This window comes from Lissotriton vulgaris, chromosome 10, assembly GCF_964263255.1.
Source record: "Lissotriton vulgaris chromosome 10, aLisVul1.2, whole genome shotgun sequence".
Classification (NCBI taxonomy): domain Eukaryota; kingdom Metazoa; phylum Chordata; class Amphibia; order Caudata; family Salamandridae; genus Lissotriton; species Lissotriton vulgaris.
Window position 1 is genome coordinate 481,896,183 of NC_141698.1, and position 26,127 is coordinate 481,922,309.

At 42.4% G+C, this 26,127-nt stretch overlaps 1 protein-coding gene across 1 annotated transcript in view; it reads left to right on the top strand.

Moving 5' to 3' along the window:
* Nucleotides 1-7,673: 7,673 nt before the first annotated feature.
* LOC147685432 (cyclin-dependent kinase-like 4) overlaps nt 7,674-26,127 on the top strand; it is an 892,274-nt gene continuing 873,820 nt past the window's right edge. The window contains exon 1 of the mRNA XM_086941335.1: nt 7,674-7,814. The gene's annotated coding sequence lies outside the window, so the exon portion shown is untranslated. The remainder of the gene's footprint in view (nt 7,815-26,127) is intronic.

Below are 26,127 nucleotides of genomic sequence, written 5' to 3' on the forward strand. Positions count from 1 at the left end.
ATTTTTAATATGTATTCATCTTGTCTCATGCTCACTCATCTTTTACTACCTTCTATTAATTTAAAAATTTTTGTTCTTTCTTACACAGATTAAAAGTATAAAAATAACAAGTGACTAAGTTAACGACAATTATAAGGTAAGTGTTTAGTACTCTTTACGTTACATCTCTATCACATTTAACTTTTATTAGTTCCACTGCTTCATTTCTTTAACCCTCAGTTTTTTGCCTTTGCTACTTCCCTTATTTCTTTTTCTATTACTTACTTAGACTACTCTTTCCACTCCTTTTCTCAGTTCCTCTTTCAACAGTATATGTGTGTTACTCCCTCTATTTGTCTTTCTTTTAACATTACTCTCTGTTTACTTTTTTTTTTTTGATTTTTTTAGTTCGCTTCCGGTTTGCGTACCGGCGCGCGAACCGGGAAGCGAACCAAAAGAAATAGAGGTTGCCAGAGTGCTAAACATTCTAGCAATTTCTTCTAAAGGGGAGGTAGTTCTGAAAAGAACTTTTTTAAATTATTTTAGTTGTTTTATATTTTTTTATTATTTTTCTGAACATTTTTATAGTTTTTTTGTATTTTTTGAACGTTTTTTTTTTGTTTGTTTTTTTCAGGGGGAAGAACGAAAAACAGGCATTAGAAACGGCTCAACAGGAGCAAAAAACAAATTACTTTCTTGGGCAATTTGAGCACTTGTGATTTTCATATGCTCTGTTCATTAAGGTTACGCTCATCTCGCCGTAACAAAGCAAACCCCCACAATAAATGCACACCAGCTTGATGTGTTGAAAATTAGTTTGAATAGTGGGGACCGTCTCCCTCGCCTCTGGTCCCGAAAGACTTTCATGGGTTGAGGTGGTGGCCACAGGAATTGGTGGATTTTCACGTAGGTTACGCACCTCCGCCACACTGTAATTTATTGGATGCCACCTTTGCATGTGGCGATGCATAGTATAGTTACCAAAGCTATACTTTTTATCCGTGCCTCGGGACAGAGGTTCTTTACATATCAGGCATGTAACATAACGGGCATTCACCTTTTTTTGGCCTGCAGGAAATGAAAAAAACTGCCAAATAAAATTGTCCTTGCAGTGTAATTTCCGGGGCTCTTCAGGCAAAAATTTTATTTGATGTACATCCTGTTCTTCTTCTTCCTCCTCTTCTTCAGGGTTGGGAATAAACTGGGGAGGTGGTCCATTCTTCCTAGGAGGTTGTGGTGGTGGTGGGGGTCCACCAGCTGCAGCTGCAATTGAAGCCATCTTCCAATAATCAAAATAGTTCATCCTCTCACAAAGGTGAAAGTCAGAGTGAGAAAAATAGCAGGGGGCTTTCATCATTTGGGGAAAAAAATGTTCTAAACCAATGAAAAGTGTTATTTTTAGGTCACATGACCTAGCCTTACATCATTCAGAAACCAAAAGTGAAATCAACCAATAAAAAGTGTTATTTTCAAGTCACATGACCTGTTACGCTTACGTTACGCATCCCGCTACGCGCCCCGGAGCGCTTCCGGGGTGCTGCGCTTAGCGTTCCGGTGCGCGTTCCAGAACGCTTCCGGGTGCGCTAACGCGGCGTCGTAAGACGCATTACGCGGCAACGCGATACATCGCGCTTACGCGACGCGTCACGATGTTGTTTTCTAACACGGTGGTTGCGCTAACGGAACGTTTACCGGTTCGCGGACCGGGTCGCGGAACCAAATTGAGCTAACGGGAAGCTGCCCGGTTTGCGGACCGGTAGCGAAACAAAAAAAAATAATAAAAAAAAAATTATATTACAAAAATATAAAATATATTTTTGAATTAGAATAAGAATACATTTTACAGCTTTTGATATTTGCTATTAAAAAACCATTGAAATTCACTGAAAAAAACATAGGTAATAGACCATATATAGTTAGGAATTAGCATTTACAAAACCTTGAAAATTCACTGAAAAAACCATAGGTTATAGACCATATATAGTTAGGGATTATCATTTACAAAACCTTATTTTACTCGCACAAAACCATTGAAATTCGCATATATAGTTAGTTGCACTAACTATATATCGCGCACCCGCAATCCACTGCTGATGATGTCACATATTACATCATTCATGACATGGTCAGTGACATCACTGATGACATCACTGATGACATCTCAAATGACATCACTGATGATATCTCATTTGACATTACTCATCACATCACTGATGATATCATTCATGTGATAATACGATGAACGTCTTCAGATTCTAATATAACCTTAGATACAATCAGTGTAAACAGACACTCACAGACTGTCACTCATCCATGGAGTTACTCACACACCTAGTCACTCATGCAGAAAATCAATCACACCTCCATTTCCTCAACTATACAGTTATACACACCTTACTTATTCAAACATATTCTAACACATATTTACTCTCTTATACAATCCCTGATACAAGTTTACAATGATCCATACAGCCACTCACACAATCACTGGCACTTATGCACAGTAATTTATATGACAACTCTCACATGTACTGTGTTTTACATATGTACTTACTCTGACATGTAGCACTGAGATATACATTCACTCACCAATACACCCATGCACACAGTCAACACCCATACAGTTGTTTCCACATGCAGTTTTGAATCCATACATCTAGTGAATCAACTGTTGACACATCTATGCACAGTCACACACCTCCCAGCCACCCACACACACACACTCACTCTCCCATACAAATACTTGGGCAACCAATCAATGACCCATATAGTTACTCATATAGCTACTGATCAACACATGCAGCAGTTTACAGAACAACAGATATAATGATGCACAAATTAAGACAGTTTAGTCACTAACCCATGCACTCAGTGAGACTCATTTAATCACTCTCTCATACAGTCAGTCATGCTCCTACTAAATGCTTCATCCAGACACTTATACATCCACTCGTTCTTTAATATGTAAGACATATTTTAACTTTACAGAAACATACAGTCACTGGATAATGTCATCAGTGATGTCATCAGTGATGTCACTGACCATGTCATGAATGGTGTAATATGTGACATCATCAGCAGTGGATTGCGGGTGCGGGATATATAGTTAGTGCAACTAACTATATATGCGAATTTTAATGATTTTGTGCGAGTAAAATAAGGTTTTGTAAATGCTAATCCCTAACTATTTATGGTCTATAACCTATGGTTTTTTCAGTGAATTTTCAAGGTTTTGTAAATGCTAATTCCTAACTATAAATGGTCTATAACCTATGGTTTTTTCAGTGAATATATATATATATATATATATATATATATATATATATATATATATATATATATATATATATATATATATATATATATATATATATATATATATATATAATATCTTTAACACAGAATAAAAATGAAGCGTTTCTGACTGGTAGCAACCCGCGTCCATCTTTGACAAAATCGCTAAAAGGCTTATAATAGGTAAGACGGTGGTCCGCATATTACTTAGGAAAGTGAGACTGGAGAAATATAGAAATGATGTTAATTTCCTTTCTTCTCCACATTATTAGTCAAGGAGTGAGCCATCTCCAATGAGAGTGAATGCACCCGAGTATCCTTCCAGAATTCATGATTGTAGAATTACAGAGTGAACACTAAAAAATAGTAAGTGAGAACTACCTTTTGAGGTTGATACTGTATATAAGTATTATTTATCCTGGAACTTCTAGAGAAAAGGAGAGCCATGTGAATTATTTGTATTGCTAATAGATTGGGGTTCTCACTTTTTGTTCCAGTAAAGTCGAGGCTCAACTGAAAACAAGCAGAAATAAATATGGTGTAGTAGATATATTTGAACACAAGTATGGTTTTTTGCCCTGTGTAAGTGGGGGCAAAATAAATGTCAGAGTTGTCAATAGATCCACACCATCTGCTAAGGAGATACAGGGAGCGCATTGGTTGTTGCTCCCAGTCGATGGACCTTGAGGGCAGGTTGTGGTTTTACCTTGTGTGAATGAAAGTATATTATTGTTAAAAAAAAGTAGGGAGAACTGTAAATAGATAAATATAGATGTGGCATGGTAACCACTACGGGTGTATTAACAATCCGCATATAACATGTGGTTTAAATTGGTCCAATCGGATGTCTTTTGTAAATTGTTAGAACATGGGCACATAATTAATTTTTTATACATCTCTTTTAGATATTCCTGGTTGTAGAGAACATAGTGCAAAATCACTGACGGGTCCAGAAGAAGGTGGTTCTAATTCTCGTTGTATACCACCGAAACGCGTTAACCAAGTCTGCTATTTAATCCTACTGAATGTAGAAACCCTATTGTGGTCATCAGACAACAACTATTACTAAACGTGTTAACTCGTTCAGACAGAGTGCATTATGTGAAAAGTGTGTGTATGTGGTATGTATGAGTAGTGTGGATTGCATGGGTTTCTATACCTAGGAAGTAAATGAGTACAGTGGACACAACATCTTATTGTAAAGAAATTGTGATAAAAGATATACTTTTTACTTTGGACAAACTGTATATCTTTTAAAGAATCAGAGGAAAAGTATTAAACAAGAAAAATGGAAAAAAAAGTACTAAAATGATCATATAAGACAACAAAATAAAAAATGAAATGAAAAAGTAAATGAAATTAATGTTTTCATTATTTTGGTGCCTTTGTTGGAATTCGTAAAATGAATCTCTAAAAATGAATAGGTCACGAGGGAGTATTTTCATAGTATTGCTTGTTGTTGTCTCCTCTTCTCCCTGACCTAAAATAAGCTTCTTCAGAGGGGGTCCCCTTATTACCTAACAGTAGGGCATTCTGTAAAATAAAAGGCAAAACGCTAATGCTGCAACTTTAGCAACCTTAGAAAACAGTTTATATAAAGAAGCCTGTAAAATACGTTAAAAAGAATGGGTTATCGTTCTTTCACTGTCTCATCATTTTTAACTGAAGTATTTTCAATATTATATTCAACAAAGCCATGGTTGCTGCTTTTTTATTTTAAGCAACTAACAACCATTGACAAATCCAATAGTCCTGGTTTTTGTTGGTGTATTGATACTTGCTGTATTATATATATATCTGGATGCATTGACTTAAACAACATAATACCAGTTGGGCGGAACACTATGCTGGCGCTGATTTTTAGCCTAGGTGTTTTAAACTACGCCCTTAATTACATCAAACACCCCCTTTGAAGAGACCCCCTCAGTTTTTTTACACCACTTAAATCCCTGGAAACAACACCATATCACAGTCACCTCACATCCTGGCACTGTGCCTCATGCATGACTTCTACGTTTTCAGACTGCCTATGTGCCGGGGCGTAGTGAACTTTCCCCCCACCCCACGCTTTAGGAACTACAGCAAGGTGAAGTTCTTGATGGGCCTCTTCTGTCTGCAACTCTGCAGACAAAGGCTCAGCTCATAATGTGAAAAGGTGGGTGAGTAAATAAGTGAAGGAATGTGTGAATGGCTGGATGGATTACTGAAAGGATGAATGGATGAATGAAAGGGTGAATGGATAGATAAAAGAAAGGATGGATGGATGAGTGAAAGTATGGATGAGGGAAAAGGTAAATAGATGGATGTATGGGTGGAAGGGTAGATGGATGGGTAAAAGGGTGGATGGATGTATGAAAGGATGGATGGATGAGTGAAAGCTTAGATGATGGGCAAGTGAATGGGTGGATAGATGGGTGGATAGATGAGTGGATAGATGAGTGAAAGGATGGCTGGATGGAATTGATAAGTGAAAGGGTGAATGGATGGATGGATGAGTGAAGGGAAGGGGGTAGATGGACAAAAGGATGACTAGATGTGTGAATAAGTGAAACTGTGGAGGTATGGGAGAACGGATGGATGGATGAGTGAAAGGATGGATGAGTAATAGGATCAATGGATGGAACAAATGAAAGGATGAGTACATGGATGGGTGGATGATGGATGGATGGATGGATAAGTGAAAGGGGGATGGAGAGAGAAAGGGAGGATGAATGACTGAAAGGGCGGATGAATGACTGAAAGGGTGAATGGGTGGAAGGATAAGTGACTGGGTGGATGGATGAGTAAGTGAATGAATGATTGGCTGGATGGGTAAAAGAGTAAATGGCTGGATGGATGAGTGAATAGATGGATGGGTGGAAGAGTGGATGGCTGACTGTACGCATGGATGGGGTGAAAGGGTGGGTATATGAATAATGGATGGATGAGTGGAAGGGTAGATGGAGGGATGGATGAGTGAAATGATGGATGGAAGGATATATGGTGGATAGGTTTGCAAATGGTTGAATGTGTTTGGATATAAATGGGCACATAAATGGAAGGACAGAGTGAATGCTGAAAGACTGAATAATAGATAAAATAATGATTACACCTTGTAGCACCCATTATCTTAAGTAACATTTCCTATACATTGACTTTCAAGTTATTAAGAGTTATTGTCTCTGTATAATGTGTGGGATGTAACACACTCCGACACCCTGCCCTACATAATTGGGATGAGTAACACTATAAGAGAAATTAAATACACATGAGAGATGGTCTAAGTGAAGATGAGGGGCACCATTGAAGGGTGGTAGCAAGGCAGGACTGGCCGGACCGGGCATCAGGTGTTTCCCTGGGAGGCAGGAAAGGGGGGCGGGGGAGCGGTTTTGTTACTGGGGGCTGGCACTGTAAAGTTCCTTGTATATCCAGTAGTTTTCAATCAACAATAAAAGCGGCCTCACTTATATTCAGGTGTGGTTCACCATTGTCTGGTGACTAATGTACCTGCTGGAGTGAGATGCGAATTTTGAATCGTCTAAGGCAGCAAGCTGCGGCCATACTGAAAAACCATGAAGTGCACAATTGTCTCAACCTGATATAAACTTATTTTGACTTGTACTTAAATGGTTGTCTATTTACTTACTTATATACTATTGCGCAACCACCTCTGATGTGTCTGTAAAACATACCTTTTGTCCCGAAGTTTTGTCCTGAATTTTGACCCTTTGTCCTGAATTTCTGTCTTCAATTTTGACCCTTTGTCCTGAATTTTTACATTCACTGTCCTGAATTTGCACCTATGCCAGTTGGTCACCCTATACGTGCATCCTTTGCAATCTGACAAACGGGATGCATTTCTAACTAGCAATGACAATACATTGTGGGTAACGTTTAACTAAAAATACAAGCCACACCTATGGGCTTTGGCAGTGCGTATTTGCTGTTGCATTCTAGTAATTTCAGTTCAAGGGAATATGAAATAAAAGGTCAATGTAGAAATAAAGCAATGAATGGTGTCTGTCGCAAGCAGCAAAAATTCAACCACCGTTCAAAGAGGTGCCAAAATAACGCGACTTGATAAACTACTCCTAGGTGATATTAAACAACTAGATCTCTACGTTTTGAGCCGACTGAGAGGAACTGACAGTGTTGCAAGCACACCTCTGCTGATCGGGAGGTTACAGCGTACAGCGCGTCCTCCGCCTCCCTCCCACTGGCTCAATGCCCATGCAGGCCTGTGGCTATGGAAACCGGTTTGTTTGCTTGTCTTGCTGACTTTGGAAACAAAGTCCTTTCTAAGGAACTTGTTGAAATGATTCTGATGTCTACGTCCGTCTCATGTCTCACTGGCCTTCTCACCCTACCTCCCCCAGTCTGGGCGTCCGGTTTCCTCAGCAACGCCGCCATCTTACTAGAGCAGAAAAAACAATTTGTTTGGGAAGGTCAAACCTGTCACCTGCAGCGAGGTGGAAGAAACAGGGGCCCTTCGGAAGGAGGTCTTTAGGGCCCTCCGAGATTCTTTGTATAAAGGAGGCTCCAGTTGGGACAGTGGGAAGCAGGTGAGTGCTTAAAACATGCCAGCAGTACTGTCTCTTACAATCCGGCGCCTCGGACAAAGCAGGTTTATGAGTAAGCTAAACAAATTGCGGAGTAAGCTATGTGATTGGAGATGATACTCGCAGTCTATGTGTACAAACAACCCTGGGGAGTGAGGACCGCGGCAGAGCTCCTCCGGCCCCTCCTGGACCTCACCTGGATGTCGAATTAGGAGCGGGGCGGGGCGTGTTTCTAAAATTCTTATTTTAGGGAGATACTTATGTTTTTCGGCTCAAATATCATTTAATTCGCTTTCTTCTTCCAGCGCAAATGTCAGTTTTTTAGCTCGCTCTCTCTGAAGACGTTCACCGTGTATACGCAAGGCAATTGTGTTTCACTTTATTGAACGGGGAGTGTGCATTTTGATAACCTCCGACTCCGCGTAAATTTTGTTAAATTTCTCTCAGGCACTGTTCTAGGATTTTGGGGGCCCTGTGTAGAAAGGGAATGCGCTAGCCCCCTTCAATTTCCTTACAAGCTGGCACATTCAGGTCTGTTTACCTCTCTATAGTGGACTCCTGAAGCTGCTATGTGCAGACCCCTCCTGGGCAGTGCTTAATTTCTAAAATAATAGGTGCAGGTGCTCACAATTTTTCTTAGGAGGCCACGCCCACTTCCCTGGCTCCACCCATTTCCTCCAGTGGCTCCACCACATCTGCCACTGGCACAGCTGAACACCAGGTGTAAACCTGATCTGAATTTCTGTTAGCGAACCTTCCTAAAGTAAAGGAGGTTCTCACCCTGATTACATTTGGGGGGGAAATTGAAGCAAAAAGTGTATATAGCACCATTTTGGAAAAAAGGTTGTGTGGTGAAATAAAGCTAATCTATGATGACCTGAATTGGGCAAGCAAGGTAGCTGTGTTTGACCTTAGGTGACTCTCAGGTTTCACACTGTGCCATTATGTCAAAATGATTAGATCAGTGTCTCTTTCTGACATCTCTTAATGCTTTTTCCTTAGTTCATATCGCATATGATTAAGCAGAGGTGACAAGCAGAATACATATTTTATTTCTGGCAGCTTTACTTGGTGTGATGAGATCCGCAAACAGAGCAGAAAAGCACTGCTCAACAATTGAGACTACATTATACTTGTTTTCATGCAAAGGGAGATTTATTGGATTCACAATGTGTTGAGCCCAGGGATTCTTACCGGGTTCCCTGTGATTCATGGTGGGCAGCTGCAGTCACTAGGTCATGTGATCATGTCTCCTGAAAACTCACTTTGTTTTGTGTGGGCATGTAAATCGAGCTTTGAAAAAATTAAGAAAAAAAACACCCTTGCACAATTTAAGCAGAAAAAGTACACAGACCCATTTGCCATAACAAACGTTTGTGAAAGTTTAATTTATTCGGATATCCATCTGTTGTGGCTCACATAGAATTTTATATTTTAAACATAAATTGATTCTGCAGAGACAATGCAGCTGCTATGTGGAATTCATATGCAAAAATACTTTTCTGCTATTAACTAACCTCCTTCAGCCCATTTAAATTAAAAAGGGTTTCCATTTCTTTCTGGATGGTGGGTGCCATTTTAAAAAACTCTTCTTTTTTTTTCTGGTTCCCATCACCCCATCAGCCCGTCTCTTCACTTCAATAAAGTTAAAAGCAACTGGAACATTAGAAGCGGTCATTTCATACAGATATCTTCTATTCCTTTTGGCTATTTCTTCTAATAAATGTGATCTTGTACCCTTGCAATAATGTTTCTCCACAGGAGATCAGCAGACAGTGTGAACTGGTAAAAGGCGCAAAGAAACGAAAACACTACAAAAATGCACAGTCCTCTTTTTTAAGGCCAAGGCAATAACACATGCATATATATGACACACACATCCACCTCACCCCCTTCCTCCAAACGCCAATAATGATTTCCTCCACTTGCCTGATCCATGAGGGTGATTGCTGGCCAGGCGTGCAACACCCATTGGACTCACCGGGCTTCAGCCCCCCCGTCGTGTGTGGCAGCCCGGCATGAGACAGATCCCGGGCACACACAGAGCCACATCCGAACGTTTCACAGGTCTTTAAAAGACCATTTGAATGTTAATTAGGGGAGAATGTCGTTTACAACGCAACTTTTAGCACGCAGTGCTATTAAAACACGTTTTTAAATCGCATTCTATTACAACGCATGACTCTGGGGGGGCGCTCAAGGATAGGGAATACTTTTAATTTACTATCCAACACCTTCCCTAGTGTCAACGGAGACTGGTGTTGGAATAGTAAATTAAAATATTCACTATCCAACACCCCTTTGTATTATGCGTTGTAAAAGAATGCGTTATAAAAGCCGCGTTGTTACAGCATGCGTGCTAAAAGCATGCGTTGTAACAACGTACATCCTTAATTAGGCCTTGCAGTTGTTTCACCCCTTGTAAGAGCCCCTGCAGCCCAACTCTGCCTACTGATTAAAGGGTTGGCCCCCGCGAAATTTTTCTTAGCCCCCCCCACCCCGAAATTTGGCTCTAGTTGCGCCTCTGTTGCTGGCCACAGTGGGCCACCGGATGGGTGCTCCAATTAGCTTGTGCAGGACAGGCGGGAGGTTGCAGTTCAGAATGCCCTGCAGTACCTCCGGCCCAGCTGCTCTGAGTAATGCTGCCACACTCATGCAGCACAACTATTAGAGGGCTGGCAGTTTTTTAAGTGTACAGAGGAACATGTCCACACCTGCATCTGACAATAACTGAAGTTGGTAGTGGCCCTGACCTCAAGCGCTCTGAATGCAGGATTTCAGTTCAGTGCGAGGTCATTAAAGAAGGCCTGCTACGCACTTCTAATCTGCTCTATGACATTGTGGAAAGTTTGTTCTGAACTTTCCCAGCCTGCCTCAGCCCACCTCAGCCATGAGCCCTCCCTCAGCCACGATTATCCAATAGAAATGGCACGTGAATGACAGGCATGCACTGCTGATCTCACGAACGTGATGATGATTCACGTTCAACATGCCTGGACCAGGGTCGGCCAGCGTGCGAAGATGTATCAAGCAGAGGCCAAGGAGGACAGGTACATTTTTGTCAATAATTACCTGACCTGCCGCCCAGGGGAAAAACAATCTTATAGACCTGGCTCTGTAAAATAAGTGCGGTGCTGAGCACCAGAAAGCACCGGCACAAATTAAGCACTGCTCCTGAGCTGCATCCCCCAGCCACCTACAATGCAATGGGAGTCCTATGGTGCCTGCGAATGGGTAGCAGGACAGAAGGCCTGATTGCAGGACAATCCTGCAGAATGTGTCTCTTTGCAACTCCCATTGGCGGCTCCACTGCTAAGGCGGAGGAGCATCACACTCTGCTCTCCGAGCTGTAGTTCAAAGAAACAAAAAATGAAAATAATGTAATGTTATTATCATTTTCTTTTTCCCTCTGCAATGGGTCCGTTGTTTCCTGGGGACGGGGTAGGCCCTGTGACCCAGAGCACTGTAGGGGAAGGAGTGGTGGAACGCCAAGTGTGCATGACATTTTGGCCGGCACTCTCGGGCCGCCCAAAACAGTCACACGTACTTGTCATGTTCTCCATTCAGGCTGCATTACTGCATGGTCGGAGAACATGCCCCAGGCTCCTAAGCTTGGTCTGAGCGCTGAATTACTGCGCTCGGACCAATCACAATGCTACATTGCAGCATTGTGATTGGTCAGGGAGTTTGGGAGCCAGGTGCTACCTGCTGCTGACCTCCAGGCAGGAAGAAGACAAGAAGATGCAGTGGATCAGAGGAGAGTCGGCAGCAACACCAGCCATAGTCAGGTAAGGGTTTTATCTAATTTTTTTTCCTTTTAATTTCCCCAACCTAATTTCCCCCGCGGCCCTCCACACTGCACACCTGAGTCTGGTAGCAGCCACAACTGGGTCTATAGGAGGGGCCCGCTGGTCTCGCCTCACTGTACCATTGTTGTGAGGCACAGAGGAGGGGACCCCTGCCTTGAACACAATTGGAAGGAGGCAGCTTGCTCTCAAATTAGATGAGCAGAGGTCAGGAGAGGACCAGTGTGCCCTGGCCTGGCTGTAATGCAATAGTGTGGGGCTCTGGGCAGCTGCCCATATTGCCCATTCCTAGCACCAGCTTTGATTTCTCACAGAATGTCAGTGTAATTGTAGGGTGGTGCATATAAAGAAGCTGCTCTCCATCTAACCTTAGGAACTACCCAGAGTTCCTTACTTCCTTTTTGCATAATCTTTGCAACACTCTAATCCTGAAAGGGCATTGTCTTGATTAATAATGAATGCTCCCTTCTGTCTGGATGAACCTATAGCTCTCAGATGAGCCCTAATGAGAAGAAAACACAATAGGGGTTGCTTGTATTCATTGCTTGTTGACTTGGATGCTATTTTACCAATCCAAAGCTGTAATACTGTGCCTAGAGAGATAAAAGGCTTTTGTAAATCTTTAGCTTGGTGTAGATGGCACTTGCTAATCCTATACATAAAGACTGCTGTAAAAATGGCAAAAAGCTTTGTCTCTCTAGCTCATCGTGCATGACACGGTGTTGATCCTATGCATAAAAACTCTGCTATGCTAGAGAAACATTCCAAATATACACAGCATTACCAACCGCACATTTCTTTTATGTCTCAAATTTGAGCACTACAAACTAATATCCATTAAGCTTGTAAGGTATACTTTATTCATACCTGTTTTACTTCATTATTTTTTCATTATTTTCATATACATCAATATCGAAGAAAAGACACTGTACATATTTACACGCAATTACAATCCAAATTCGACATATATATACTACAATTCAACAATACATATAGACAATTAATCAGTTTTCATCGCCAGACTTCAATTTATGAAAGGTGTTCTCTAATAACACCAAATGACAAAGCTACGTCACATTACACTGAGTATTTCATCAATTGCAAACTAATGTGAAAAAAGAAATTCTGAAAGCAAAAAGATTTTGTAAGACCACAAATGGATTAATTGGTCTACTGGACTTCCAAGTCAATCTCTTGTAAGTGTGCCGACGCGTTTCAAACCCTATGACATCAGTTTTCGGGTTCTCATCAGGGCTCTGTCTTTTCTATTTGTCTGTGAAATGTACATAAAAACAGCTTCGTTTTAGTTCACTACTCTTCCTAATAGTTTTCCCATTTATTTGACTCTTTGCGCTAAGATTTATCTGTTCTCCAGCTCATACCGGTCCACAGGGTCGCTTATTTTTTTTATTTTTTTTTTATAAGAGGATTCTTCTAATCTGCTACCTACAATGTAAGTGCGAAACATCATCACTATTTGTAGGGGCGAATCGCTTAGTAGCCCAAATGCTAAAGACATTTCTTGGACGTACCTGCCCGTTTTGTACGTTACACGTGGAGACTTCTTTCTACTTGTAAATGCTCGCACCTTGGTCGTTGTTAATTTATGGCCAAACAATCCTGTAAGCCACAAAGTATATTTTCAGTTTCTTATCTGAGTTGACATACTTCTCGCACCCACGCTAGTAAAGGCATACCTGTCTGACCTGTGAATGTGCGTTCCACGCTCTTCGTTTAGTTATTGGACCCACTTGTACGGCTTCCTCCACGAGTGGCCATTGTTTTCTCAAATTCCTAAGTTCAAAACAGGAGGGAGTGTTTTTATTTCTAGAGCAACTGGTCTTAGTCTCTTTTCAAAGTTAACACTCTACTCGCACTCACGCTAGAAAAGGGCATACCTGATAATCTGCAAACGTGCACTTCACGTTCTTTGTTTTCTTTTTTGTACCTGCTTTAGCAGCTTCCTTCACTGGGGGCCATTGCCTCTTTGAGTTCCTATGCGTAAAAAGGGTATTGTTTCAGAAAAGCGGGTCTAATTTCTGAAATGTTTCTGACAAGTTGAACAGTTAGTTGGTGCTTCTTACCTATTCCTTTGGCGGACCGGGGACCTCTGACCTAGTCTCTCGGTGCGGCGGCCATCTTTGAGTATGTGTTTTATAATGCCTCAGATCTACTGTCGAGCATGGCGGCCATCTTAGAATGTGGTCCGTCGTGCATAATTAATATAAGGAGTTGCACTCGTGCCGTCAGTGAGGGCGGTTTTGCGATTATAATCTTGATATTTCAGACAGGGCATTGAGACCAGTCAATGCGCTGTCGAACTTCAAAATTAGATACGCTTCTTTCTTTAGTAGTGTTTTTTCAACATCGGCAGGACTTTGTTGTTGATTTATTGTGAACAGTACTGACCATCTAAAGTCATTTTCTCCATGTTGTTTTTCCATAAAATGCTCGACCATCGATGCAGATGAAACTTTGTTTTTAATGCGTGATCGGTGCTGGGTTATTCGTGTGTTTACTTGCTGATTGGTTTTGCCAATATAGAGTTTTGGACACGGGCACATAATTATGTACACAACATTGCGTGTTCGACAGTTTGAGAAACCAACATGTTTCCATTTTACATTATTATGTTGGAACTCTTTGCCCTCCATGGTGTTTGCGCAAGAGATACAATTCCCGCACTTGTGGTGCCCTTCAATGAGTTTCATACCCCATTTTGACAATAAGTCACTTTTTGTTTTGGGCAAGGCTATATCTGCTCGCACAACTTGTTGGCCAATGTTTTTATTCTTCTTGTATGCAAATAGAGGACGGGGAAAAGGGCATTCTAGATTTTCTAAGAGATGCCAGTTTCTTAGTACCATCTGTCTCAACTTATGGGTATCTGGGCCAAAAGTGGTCACACAGACCATTCGGTCCAGTGCCTCCTTTCCCTTTTTCTCTAATAAACACTCACGGGGCGTGTAACGTGCTCTCTTGTAAGAGTGTTTGAGCAGTTTTTTTGGGTACCCTCTGTCTTGCATTTCACCACAGAACCTCTGTGCGTGCTGTTCAAAGTCTGACATTTCCGTACAATTTCTCCTTATTCGGAGTAGTTGGCCATATGGCAAATTAGCCTTTAAATTCCTTGGGTGCGCACTCCGATGGTGCAAAATTGTATTTCTGTCAGTCTTTTTCTTAAATAAAGAAGATTTTAAAAGCCCGTCTGTACATGTAATTTCAATGTCCAAAAATGTCATTTTGGCACAGCTAGATTCAATGGAGAATGTGATGTCTTGGCGTTTCGCATTTAACCACATATGGAACTCCATCAATTCGGTGTGGCTCCCCTGCCACAGGAGCCACACGTCATCGATGTACCGGTACCATTGTTTTATATGTCCTTTATATGGATTATTGTTGTCAACAAATCTTCTTTCGTACTCTGCCATATACAACACTGCCATCTCCGGGGCATAAGGGCATCCCATCGCAGTGCCCTTTATTTGCATAAAGAACTGATTGTTGAATCTGAAGTAGTTCCTTTTTAAGGCCACCAAAAAAAAAAAAAATGCTAGCGAAACAGACATTTGAGGTGAGCAGATTTAGAGTGTTGGTGGTGTTGTACGGTGCTCCATATTAAGGAGCTACTCTTCACCTAAACTTGGGAACTATCCAGAGTCCCTAGCTTCCTTTTATTGCGTATGTATATATATATATATGTATATATATATATATATATATATATATATATATATATATATATATATATTTGAAAATCACTTAATCCACAACTCGTTTGGCTATGAATGAAGAGATGGCACACCAGGAAACGGCACAACAGTTTATTGTGCACTAAAAATCCATGGACTTGGATTTTAGTGCACAATAAACTGCTGTGCCAAGGACTTGGATTTTTAGTGCACAATAAACTGTTGTGCCGTTTCCTGGTGTGCTGCCTCTTCATTCATAGCCAAACGAGTTGTGGATTGAGGAATTTGCGAACATTAAGTGATTTCTGCTACCACGGGCGGTGCCAACGCTTCAGGAAGGGGACTGCTGAGGCAGCGATCCGGTGAAATATATATATATATATATATATATATATATATATATATATATATATATATATATATATATATATATGTTACCTACTGACGGTCGCCAGTAGGTAGTTATAGTTAGGACCTAGTTTCCATAGGAAATCTACAACATTCTATTTGGGATAACTTTGGCGCCGGTGGACGAATCTTCGCGATTTGGGGGTGATTTGTGAAGTGGGGACCGAGAAAAAAGGGGGATCCCAAAACGTGCTTTCCCCATGCAATTTTCATAGGGACGTTTAGCCAGGGCTACAGCCCGAACTGCTGAACGAAATTACACCAAATTTGACAGAGAGGTAGAGTTCGGTTTGCAGATTGTGCTTTTTGTTAAATGGTGTAAATCCGTTCAGTAGTTCCTGAGAAAATCATAGTGATATCTAGAGACGAAGTTCAGTACTCTGTACACAAGAAAGCAGTGAAACAAACATGTAAAACACACAAAGGGGGCAGGGTAGAAACACCCTGATCCCCTAGACCTGCTCAGGGGGACCCACAAGGACCCCCAAGGTCCAACAAATGTTTTCTTTTTTTCTTTTAAATCACGGGGTACGAAGTACCGTACTCTGTACCTTCCCGAGCGCATAGTGGAGGTTTCTGGTGGGTTAGTTGGCCTCCACGGACCTCCAGTATGCAAGGGGAATTAGTTACCCCTCTACAAACGCGCCAGGGGCTGCGATGCAGAGAGGTGTAAAAAGGGGCATGGCCTCATTACACCTCTCTGCAATGCAGCCCCCTGGCGCATCTTGGTGGGCTAGTTGGCCCCTAGGGAACCCCAGTATGCAAGGGGAATTAATCCCCCAACTTAGAACACGCTACAGGGCGCGTTTGCACAGTGGTGATGGTAGGGGGTGGGGCTTGTGGTGATGTGAGTGCAAACATGCCCTGTGGGGCGTTTTAAGTTGGGCAAATTAATTCCTCTTCAAACCAGAGGTCCCCTAGGGGGCAACTAGTCCAACAGGTATCTCCAGTAAGTGCCACGGAGCTGTGTTGCAGAGTGTTGTAAAAAGGGGGCGTGCCCTCTGAACACCTCTCTGCAACATAGCTGCCTGACGCATACTGGAGGTACCTGGTGGGCTAGTTGGCTCACATGGGACCTCAGGATTGAAGAGGAATTAATTTCCCAATCTAAAATGCACCACAGGGTGTGTTTGCACACATGATACCTCAGGCCCGCCCCTTCCTTCACTATTGAGCAAAATATTCCTGTAAAATCAGCCGAACTACGAATTCCGATTTACTCACCTGTTATCACATGAAACGTCAGTGCTGCATCTTTGAGCACACTACTGATCCTGAAAAGCAATTCTAACCATACTTACATTAACTTGAATTTCCTTCAATAGGCTAACATTGACTGGTTTCACTTGGAAATTTTTTTAAGTGTGGAGTTTTGGAACTTAAAAAAATTCCTCTATAATCAGCCAAACTACGAATTCTGGTTTACTCACATGTTATCAGGAGAGACCTCAGTCCTGCATCTTTCAGCCCACTACTGATCCTGAAAAGCAATTCTAATTGTAGTTACAGTAACTTGAATTTCCTTTCATAGGCTAACATTGACTGGTTTCACTTGGAACTTTTTCTAAGTGTGGAGTTTTGGAACTTAAAAATTCCTCAAAAATCAGTCGAACTAGGAATTCCAATTTACTCACCTCTTATCAGGAGATACCTCAGTGCTGCATCTTTCAACTCACTACTATTCCTGAAAAGTAAATTTAACTGTACTTACCAGTAACTTGAATTTCCTTCCATAGGATATCAATGCCTTCTATATAAAATATATATAAATTAAAAAAATATTAAATTAAAAAAAAATTACAATTTCAATATTTTTAAAAACATTTTTTTTCAATTTATATTAAAATATGTAATGTAATTTAAAAAATAAAATATCTAAAAATAAATACTTTAAAACAATGTAGTAAATTAGTATAAAAAATATAATAATTAATACATTTCATTTCATTTAATCTTTATTTCGGCTCGTTCGGCCATAAAAGATGCATAAGCAACAACAATACATTTTGCACAGTGGATACAACATACAGTCGATACAGCATACCAATGGGAAGCAGAAAATATACAATTCATCAACTAATACAATAAATATCCTGATTAAAATAGGCATAATAACTAAAAAAAAACCAGATATTTTTACAAAAACCACCACTAGCCAGTATCAGGGCAACCTAACTTGCATGCAATTTACACCCATTTAATGTCTACAGATCAAGGGCCAAATTTTTACGGGTATAACTAGCACTCAATAGGAATCTGCTGACACAAAACACTGTAAGGCGTCCAGTGTCTGTTTAAACAATCCTATATGCTTCCAGGTATGATCGTATACCTAAGGCTTTACACAAGGGTTTAATCAATTTTCTCCTCGCTAGTTCGTAGATAGTACAAAAGAACAATATATGGCTGTCATCCTCTCTTTGGTTTAATTGACAACATGTACAATTTACACTTTTGATTGCCCTATGGACTTATCCCATCTCGCTAGTACAGATTTTGTTTTAAGTATACCATATCTAAATTTTAAGTACAGGCTTTTTGCTAGGGGTGGTTGGATCTCATTTAAAAAGTCTTCAAAAAGAGGAGAGTCCTTAAAATCAAGAAAGCTACGTGTAATGGATCCACATGAGTAATCATTTTGGTAATTGTGTGTTATATAAAACCAAAATCTTGCCTTGACCAGAGTCTTACATCTTTGTCTTAAACACGCTGGATCATCCCAGAAGTGGGCAAGGCCTGTCCGATAAAACCAGTTTTTAACATACGTAAGCCAAGGGTTAGTAGTGTAAACATCAAGGTTCTTAACTTCTAAGATTCCTTGTCTATAATCTACAAGATCAAGAGTACTCCAGAGTCTGACCTTAGAACAAGAGTGGCCTAAGTAATGCAATGTGGTCTGTTCTTTTCATGTTTAAGTCCATAAATAATGGTACAAGTGGAGTACATTTGGTCAATCTCAAAAGCCTTCTATAAAAAGTGTTTTCGCTAATCGTAAAGATGTTACCTGCATTTATACCCCAGATTTTTGCTCCATATAAAGCACCAGATTGGCCTTAAATTTAAAAACTTCTAGTGCTTGTGAAATGGACTTGCTTAAACTTGCCCCATGACGCTTTATAATAGTTTTACTTTTTTCAGTTTGCGTTTTCCATGAGGTTGTTGAATCTAGGGAAACACCCAAATACGAGAAGTTTGAAACGAGTTCAAGCCTTTGGCTATTTAGAAAGAATTGCCCTTTAAATGATTTGTGGGGATTTATGGACATACATTTGGTTTTTTTCGTATTTATTTCTAGTCCTTTTAAATCACAATACATTTTAAAGGAGTTTAGAAGTGTTTGTAGACCCATGGGCGTTTGTGAAATCAGGATTGTGTCGTCCGCAAATAGGAGTGAGGGAACCCTCACACCATTCAGTTTTGGGGAATCATTATTGCATTTGTCTAAGTATTCTGGGATGTCGTTGACGAATAAGGAAAAGAGTGTAGGGGCCAGCACATAACCTTGGCGGACTCCCCGTCTGATAGGTATGGGTTCTGTTAGTTCCCCTTTCGGGCCCCAACGTACTCTTGCAAAGTTATTATCATGTAAACGTCTAATCTGCTGGAGTATACAAGTTGGTAATCCCAGTGCAAGCAAACAATCCCATAAACGATCCCGCAAAACTAAATCAAAAGCTGCCCTAAGGTCAACAAAAGCTACATAAATATGTCCTTTTAATAAAAAAACATATTTCCAACAAATGCAACAGAACCTAAATACTTGGTCTATCGTACTTGTGTTCCGTCTAAAGCCTGCTTGGAACTTTGTAAAGATCTCATTCTCATCGATCCACAAGTCCATTCAATTTAAAAGATGCCTTGAAAAGATTTTTTTGTAAAATGTCTAAAAGACAAATGAGACGATAGTTAGAAGGATCATATCTATCTCCCTTCTTAGAAACTAATATAATTTCTGCTCCCCGCCAGCTATCTGGTAAATTCCCTCCGGCAACTAATATGTTAAAAAGCTTATTTATGTATGGCGCCCATACACTAATCTCATGCTTGTACAGGTCCCCCGGTATTTTATCTAGTCCTGGGGCTGTACCATTTTTCGCAGCAGTTATTGGTAACTCTGTTTCCTCAAGACTGAACTCTATAGTGTTTGCGAGTGGGACCAACCATGGACTGTTTCCATCAGCAATCACCTCACTGCCTGGTGCTTCATACAAGTGAGTAAAATGGTTGACCATGGTTTGTTCATCAATAAACACATCATCCGGTGACCTTTCTCCAATTTTCTCGTTAGCAACTAGTTTCCAAAAGCCCACATTGTCCTTCGCTTTGACAGCTATTAGCATGTTCTCCCAACATTCCTCATCCCAGTTAATTCTAGCCTTTTTCTGCACCCTCCTGTATTCTTGCCTTTGGGTCCTGATTACATGTGGTTTTTTACTCTTAATTGCCTCTAGGAGTGAACCCTTACAGTTACGGCATTCCTTATTGTACCAGGGTTTAGTGCCAATAGAGGTAGTTTTTTGCAGCCTTTTTTTATTTGGCATTTTCGACACGAATGTTACTAAGGCTTTAAAAAATTCAATATGCAGGTCAATAAAAACCATACCCTCTACTGGTTGGAGCAGATGTTTGGCAAAAGTATCTGCAAGAAGTAAATAAATGCTGGATAATGCCTCTTTATTACCCAATAAGCTAGCCCATTTAAGGGAACGCCTATTGTTGCTCATCAAAGGGCGATCGGTAATTGGGATATCTAACATATTATAATCCATCGAACTCCTAGTACTGGGACTAATCTATGGTCCATTGACAAGTGCAATGGCCGATGGACACTTTCATATCTGGGGTCAATTACGAAGTCAGATAAGAAGGGCCAAATGTCAAAAGATACCAAAATATAGTCAATCCTACTATGGAGATCGTTTTTAACAAAGGTTGGTGCTTTTGGAGAGTCTGATGGAAAACGGCCATTACAGGCCCTCAAACCATGTACAGATACCAATCTCATGATCTGGGTAGCTAGGGTCGTACAGCTCACACCCTCCGTGTATGATAAGGAGTGGATGTTATTGGCCCTATCCTCATCTGAAAAAACATCTCCAAACCCTATAATCGGTTCAAAGTTACAGTTGAAATCACCGCATACTATTATACTGCTAGTCATATCTGCATAATCTGTAAGGAGTTTGTCCAGTTTATCAAAAATTACTGATTCTTTTGTTAGCCCACAGGGTCGGTTATAAACATTAAACACAACAATGCGCCTACCATCCTTCAGATTAACTACAAGTCCTAGTATATCTGCGGAATCAGTGTTTAATTGTGTAATTTTTACCTCTAATGACACACTGACCCATACCGTGAGCCCCCCGATGGTCTGCCTCTAACTGAAGGAACTGCCTCGATATTGAAGGTCCTATATCCCACCCTGTGAGGTATTACAAGGGTCCAGGTTTCTTGGAACAGACAGAAGTCACTGGAATCTATATAGTTAGACCAATCAGGGTCAGAAAGATTTTTTATCAAACCAGCGATGTTCCAAGATATCAAGGTAATTTTGTGTAGCGTAGTTAATCTTTCCCTAACTAGTGTTGGACTTTCCCCTACTAGTGTTGCCCCCATTTTCAAGGCCACGCTGTTACTAGCCCCTGGTATAGGGCTTACTACTGGGGGAACGGGGACTACAGTCACTTGCCTTGTAGTCAGGACAACTCCTACATCAGTATCAGCTCCCCCTTGGTTGGACCTAGATGGCGTCAGATCTTGAACCACTTGTTCTACAACAGGAATAAACTTCAGTGTTGGATCAGGCTCAACTCACTGTATAATAGATTCTAGGGTACTTGGTGTAACTGGTCCTAGGCTCCCCAACACTGGTTGTTGTATATTTCTATCCAGTTTGCAACCACCATCAATTTTCTCTATTTGAATTGCATTTGTGTGACCAACCATACAGTGGTCATTCTGTGATCTTCAATCACAGTTATCCAAACCAGAGAAAATATCAAACCTGTTTGCTGTCTCCAAGGGTGTAAAAGGTCTCAGGTGTTCCATTCTCCTATTGGAGTTTCTAGAAGACCTGGGAGGTACCATATTCCACCCAAAGGGGTCATGTGGCCGTTTGGGTGGGAATAGGCAAGAGGCGAGTCTTCGTTGGGGTTAGACTGGGTTTTATTGAGTTAAACAGTCTATCAGTACAAGTGGGGCGCACAAACAAAGGTCGCGGGGAACGACTTCTATCTCGTCTGGTCTTGCTGTGTCCGTCTGGCTCCCGGCGTCGTGTCGGGGTCCTCCTCTCAGGCACTCCGGACTCCGTCTCGACCCAGTCTCCACCGAGGGGGAGAAACAGAAAACAGAGGTGGGGTGAGTATTTGGTACGAGGTTACAACCAGTACAGTGGGGAAAGGTAGTGAGGGAGGACTGTGTGTTTTACTAGCGATACGATCAGTGAGGGAAGTGCACGCGGGTCACTTTACACTATGGGCCAGCCGACCGTCCCTTCCCCAACCTCAACCACCCTTTGACCCGACCCCGTACCTCTGTTAGCCACGCCCCTCCAGGGGAGTGGCTGGGCGAATCGTGGGTCCGGTGCCCTCCTGGGATCGTGGGGGTTGCCTGCCTTCGCAACCCGTCTGGCTCAGCGCCGCTGGGAACTTCCTCCTTTCCACTCTCCGGCGCTCCGCGGACCGTTCTTCCGTCGCTCTCCCACTCGTCGGATTTTTCCTCTGCCGTCCTGCTCCGGACTGGTTGGAAAGTCCCCGTAGGTTCGTCGAATCCCGCTGTACTCGCTCTCCCTTGCACTCCGCGATTCTGGTGTTCTCCTCTTCTCTCCGTCACCTCTTCGCTCTGCTCCGCACTCCACTCGAATCCTCTGCTCCACGCCGCTCCTCCACTCTGCAACTCTCTGACCACTCCTCCGGTGTATAGACACACCTGGTCCTGGTTTCGGGCGTCTTTTAAAGGGACGGTGAGTCCCTCCTCCTCCTCACCTGCTCCATGCCAGTTAAAGGGGCCATGTTCTAAATCCTCTTCATCGCAACTATACTGGATCGCCCCCGGGGCCCAATTCGAGGAATCAGTCACCTGTGGAGAGAAGAGGGGGGGGTCACAGAGTTTAGACACACTCCGAGGCGAGAGGGGGATCGGCCCCTCGGCCCGGTTACAGGTCAGCAACATGATGATAATATTGAGGTTCTGGTGGGAACCCAGTGTTAAAGGACATTAGGGGAGCAATCGGGTTAGGTATCTGAACACCAATGTGGTTAGGAGGAAACACCAGGGATCGCGGATAAAAGTAGGTCAAAGGGTGCGGTACAATGGAGTTACTACCTCCACCCTGAGGCCAATTTAATATATGGGTAACTGCTCGAGGGTCTCTAAAGTTTATAACCACCAAATCACCATCAATATCCTTAGCCCTACTACCCAACCAGGGGAGACGTCTAACATGCACAATATCACCATCGATGTTATGTGTTAAGGGTCTAAATTGGACTAACCAGTGCATGATTTTATTTTTAAGCTGGAAGTATCCCTCCCTCTTGTTTGTTGGCAAGCTAGGGACCCCCGTGAGAACAACCACATACGGGGCCGCTTCGGGGGGCAGTTCATCTTGGGGAATTCTACGAGACGAAGGCCTGGTATGACTGATGGGACCCCTTGTAGGCTGTTGTGAAGTCCCCACATGAAGGTTTGTGGGTCCGCACGCCGCTACACTTACTGTTGTAGGGACTGAGCTAATATTCTGTTTGGGGGAGGGAACCTTCTAGTGCTTGGGATTAGTTGATTTAATTGGTTGATCAGAACCTTTTGAGGCGCTGAGAGTACTCGTAGGCACCGCAGCTGGAGGTACTGAACCCCCACTCACCACTACCTTAGATGGACCCTGATGATTAATAACTGCAGCCTCAATCACTTCAAGCTTTTTCTCCACGCTCCTCAGCCTCTCTATAATGGGTAAAATGAAAGACCTAATTAGGTTTTCCATGTTATCCAGTGAGGCGATAGTGGAAACATCCATATGAGATGGGTCATCCGGAATAACTATTGGAGCAATAGTATTCACTGGTTGTACAACTGGTGGCAAAGGTAGCAAGGGAGCCTGGGTTGGTATCTTAGATTGAGGAAGAAAAGGGTACTTAGCAGTTCTAATATTAGCTTTAGAAGGTTTTCAAAAATCCGAGTGACAGATCTTTGGCTTTTGCTGTACCCCCCCTTCCATCTTCTTTTTGCAGGTGGTGGGCCATGACTCTTAGCCTGCACAGGTTTTCTCTGTTTGTTTAGAACGTGTTTAGGCTGAGCCAGAGTCCGAATAGACAAGTCAGCGTCAGGCAATGACGAACTAGGGGGAGGGATAGAATTTGCGGGCTGATCTGTATAGCCCAATGGTGTAGGAGTGCAGTCTCGTAGCAGAAGTGGAAAACTTTCCAGGCCTAAGGGATCTTCATTGGAGGGAGTACATCCAAGTGTAAGCGTAAGGGCTTTGGGTGGAGAAACGGCAAAAGCCTTGTTCTTTATGCTTTCGACATAGCGACGACGCTCCGCCCTGCGATCTGCCAAGGTTTTCTCTCTATCTTGATCAATGGAAGCCTTTGTAAGGTAATTGTCAAGAGGACCATTGAAACTACACCCAGCCTTCTCAGACTGCAAATGGCCCGGACTTTGAGCCACCAGCGAGCAAATAGCTCTAGTAATCTATAGATGGAAAAGGGTAGGCCCTGCCCGGCCTCACTCGGTCTCTGAGGGCCTGCCCTTTGCCCGGGCTTAGCCCCGTGCTTTGTCCCGCGCGCGTCCCGCTTCGCGGAGAGCCTAGACTGCTCTTGTAGCCCTCAGCAGACAAGGGGGCGTGGCGGCTGCGGGAAGAGGCTACAGCTGGTTCAATCGCCTCGCAGTCCCGCAGCGGTAGAGGAGCAGTCAGCGGCACTCCGGTGAAGCCGGTTCGGCGCTTTTGGCGTCCTTACAGCCCCAGCAACAGTGAAAACAGGAGTCCTAGTCCCTCGCAGGTCCGAGCAGAAGGGTATGACAAATGAGTAGCACCCGCGAAGCGGGTGCTGCGAAAGTTTATGGCTTCTGCAGGCAAGGGGGCGTGGCCGCTGCGGGAAGAGGCTTCAGCTGGTTCAATCGCCTCGCAGTCCCGCAGGGGTAGAGGAGCAGTCAGCGGCACTCTGGTGAAGCCGGTTCGGCGCTTGTGGCGTCCTTATAGCCCCAGCAACAGTGAAAACAGGACTCCTAGTCCCTCGCAGGTCCGGGCAGCAGGGTATGACAAATGAGTAGCACCCGCGAAGCTGGTGCTGCGAGAGTTTATGGCTTCTGCAGGCAAGGGGGCGTGGCCGCTGCGGGAAGAGGCTACAGCTGGTTCAATCGCCTCGCAGTCCCGCAGCGGTAGAGGAGCAGTCAGCAGCACTCCGGTGAAGCCGGTTCGGCGCTTGTGGCGTCCTTACAGCCCCAGCAACAGTGAAAACAGGAATCCTAGTCCCTCGCAGGTCCGAGCAGCAGGGTATGACAAATGAGTAATACATTTAAAAATTATCATTTACAAAGCCTTTGAAATTCCCTGAAAAAAACCATAGTTTTCAGCCACGTTATAGTTAGGAATTAGCATTTAAAAAACCTTTGAAATTCACTCAAAAAACCATAGGTTTCAGCTATGTTATAGTTAGGAATTAGCATTTAAAAAAACATGCAAATTCACAGAAAAAAACCATAGGTTTCACACATGTTATAGTTAGCTGGACATTTCACTCATACAAAACTATTGAAATTCCCCCATTATAGTTAGTTCAGCTAACTATAACTCGTGCGCCCGCAATGCACTGCTGATGACATCACTCATGACATCACTGATGACATGGTCAGTGACATCACTCATGACATCACTGATGACATCTCAAATGACATCACTGATGACATCACTGATGACATCATCCAGTGAATGTGTGTCTTTCTGAAAAATATATATGTTTTATATATGTATATCTAAAGGTTGATGAAAGAATAAATGGGTAAATAAGTGCCCTGTGATTGAGAGAAGTCAGCCCACTGAGCAACCAACGAAATATAGCCAAAATCAAGGCTTAACCCTAAAGTGGGACAGGGTTGATGTGAGAAAGTTGGAGGAAACGATTATCAAGGCAAATGATCTAGAGATGGATATCTGTTTAACGTCCACATCAGAGCCAGAAATGATAATTCAGAACTTTGAAGTTCTTTGCGGAAGTATGGCCGATCACCTAGTTAAACCGATAGGAAAGGGAGATCCAAGGGAGCACAAATGGTTTGATGCTGAGTGTTCGGCAGCACAAACATTATTAAAAAAGGCGTTACACCAAGTACCTCGTGACAAGGAATTGGTCAAAAGTGCAGGGAAATCTTATAAGGATACTATTGCAGAAATTGGAATTTAAAAAAAAA